The 2825-nt window shown below is 47.0% G+C and overlaps 1 pseudogene; it reads right to left on the bottom strand.

The window, feature by feature from the left end:
* Positions 1-1117: 1117 nt before the first annotated feature.
* On the bottom strand, positions 1118-1235 carry LOC124796928 (annotated as a pseudogene).
* Between the last annotated feature and the right edge of the window lie 1590 nt (positions 1236-2825).

The following is a 2825-nucleotide window of genomic DNA, read 5'->3' as shown; positions in this document are numbered from 1 at the left end:
AGGGCAGCGTGGAGGGTAAAAATCGTAGAGGGAGACCAAGAGATGAATACACTAAGCAGATTCAGAAGGATGTAGATTGCAGTGGGTGCTGGGAGATGAAGCAGCTTGCACAGGATATAGTAGCATGGAGCGCTGCATCAAACCAGTCTCAGGACTGAAGACCACAACAACAACAGTGTTCGCTGGGTACCTAAGAACCTGATAGACAACCACAAGGGGTAGCGAATGACGAAAAGCTCGGATCACTTAAGACGTTACGCCGCAGAAGGCCGTGACTTTCTGAAAGGAACCGCCACTCGTGATAACTCGTGGGCGTGCCAATACACGCCCGAAACCACACAGGTCTCTATGGAGTGGAAACGTGATGGTTCCCCAGTACGAAAAAAATTCAGAGCGACTCAGTCTGCTAGGAACGTGCTTGGGACAGAGTTCTGAGATGTGCGTGGTGTGTTGTTGGCGGACTTTGCTGAACACGGGAACGCTGTGAATTCTGTAGCCTACATTGAAACTTTCGTTAAGTTGCGTCGTGCCCTTCGTGACAAACGCCACAAAGTCGTTAACGCTCACAGTGTCAAACTTCTTGACAATGCTTGCCGCAATGTTGTTGCTCCTGTTCATGAGAAAATCCAAATTTGCGTCGGAGGTGCTCCAGTATCCACCATACTCTCCGGACCTTGCAACTTCGGATTTTGCTCTTATGAGGAAATTCCTCGCCGGCTGACGCTCTGCGACAGATGAGTAAGTGAAATCACCAGTCCGCAGATGGCTATACTCCAACCAAACGGACTTCTACGGACAGAGCATATTGAAACTGGTACCATGACGAGAGAAACGTGTTGAGAACGTCGATGACTATGTAGAAAAGTAGGTAAAAGATATAAGTTCAGTTGTGAATTTGTTGGTTTCGTTATCTGTTAGTCTCCGTCCGAGCAGGACTTGGTAGGCCCAACGGTACTGACCAACCGCCGTATCATCCTCAGCCCACAGGCGTCACACATGGAGGGCCACGTGGTCAGCACACCGCTCCCCCGGCCGTATGTGTTTCCGAGACCGGAACCGCTACTTCTCAATCAAGTAGCTCCTCAGTTTGCCTCACGATGGCTCAATGCACCCCGTTTGCCAACAGCGCTCGGCAGACCGGATGGCTACCCATCCAAGTGCTAGCCCAGCCCGACAGCGCTTAACTTCGGTGATCTGATGGGAACCGGTGTTACCCCTGCGCCATAGCCGTTGGCTTATCTGTTAAACATTTTGGTAATGAAATTATTGTGCGTTACTTTCCGATCTTCCCTCGTATATCGATGAAAAATATTCCGCATAACAAGTTTGATGCCTTGTTCCTTGACTTCAGGAAGGCATTTGACACCGTCCCGCACTGCCATTTAGTCAAGAAAAAATACCAGTTTATCGAGTATCGGACCAGTTTTGCGACTGGATTCAGAACTTCCTTGCAGATAAAACTCAACACGTGGCTTTTAACGGAACAAATTCCGTAGTACCTCAAGGAAGTGTGACAGGAGCGTTACTGTTTACAATGTATATAAATGTTGTGGTAGAAAACAAAGGATGCTTTTTAACACTGTTTCCGGATGATGCGATTGTCTGTAGCAAAGTATCAATACCAGAAGACAGTATCGATTTGCAGATGACCTGCAGAGGACTGATGAATGCTGTAGGCCCTGGCAGTTTGCCCTCAAATGTAACACATTACGCACACATAGCAAAAGAAATCCACTACTGTACAACTACACTGTTTATGACAAACTGCTGGAAAAAGCATCTACTATAAAATATCTTGCAGTAACTATCCAGAGCGATCTCAAGTGGAATGACTACATAAAACAAATAGTAGGAAAAGTAGACGCCGAATTGATATTCATAGGAAGAATCTTGAGGAAATGTAACTCATCCACGAAGGAAGTGGCTTGCAAGGTGCTTGTTCGACTACAGTCTGGAACCGCGAGACCGCTACGGTCGCAGGTTCGAATCCTGCATGGCACGGATGCGTGTGATGTCCTTAGGTTAGTCAGGTTTAAGTAGTTCTAAGTTCTAGGGGACTGATGACCTCAGAAGTTAAGTCACATAGTGCTCAGAGCCATTTGAACCAATTGTTTTTGCTTGTGCGACCAATTCTGGGAACCTTACCAGGCAGGACTGATGGAGAAGATCCAACGGAGAGCACCTCGCCTCATCACGGGATCGTTTAGTTGGCACGAGATACTCAACAAACTCCACTGGCACACGTTACAAGAGAGGCTTTGTGCATCATGGACAGGTTTCCTTCTGATATTTCGAGGGCGCACTTTCCGCGAAGAGTCGGGCAACGTATTACTTCCTCCCACATACATCTCGCGTCATGACCACGACGAGAAAATCTGAGAAATTTGAGTCAGTACACAGCCTTACCGACAATCATTCTTCCCACGCGCCATTCGTGAGTGGAACAGGGTAGTGGTACTAGGACAACCCATCACCACGTACCATTAGGTGGCTTGCGGAGTGTGAAGCAGATGTAGACGTATCATTGTAGTAAGTAATTTCTAAAAAAATTATAAGTAAAATAAAATCTATATCTTATGTTTATGGCAGCTGGATAAAGCAATGAGATTAGTTTCAGTACGTTATATAGTAAGGAACAGATTTATTTGCTCCTCGTAAAGTACCAATACTGTAGAACAATTGCGTCGGCAGGGGGGGGGGGGGGAGGGTAAGAGGGTGGCGGCACTTGCGTCCTCCTGCCTGGAATCCGAGTACATCCTTCATATTCATTAGCGACAGCGGCAGACAACATGTCTCTCTTCCGACACTACCGAACTAGTTATAAT

The sequence above is a fragment of the Schistocerca piceifrons genome, chromosome 4 (assembly GCF_021461385.2).
Source record: "Schistocerca piceifrons isolate TAMUIC-IGC-003096 chromosome 4, iqSchPice1.1, whole genome shotgun sequence".
Taxonomy (NCBI): domain Eukaryota; kingdom Metazoa; phylum Arthropoda; class Insecta; order Orthoptera; family Acrididae; genus Schistocerca; species Schistocerca piceifrons.
Note: the sequence above shows the minus strand (reverse complement) of the source record. Positions and strands in the feature narration are given on the sequence as shown.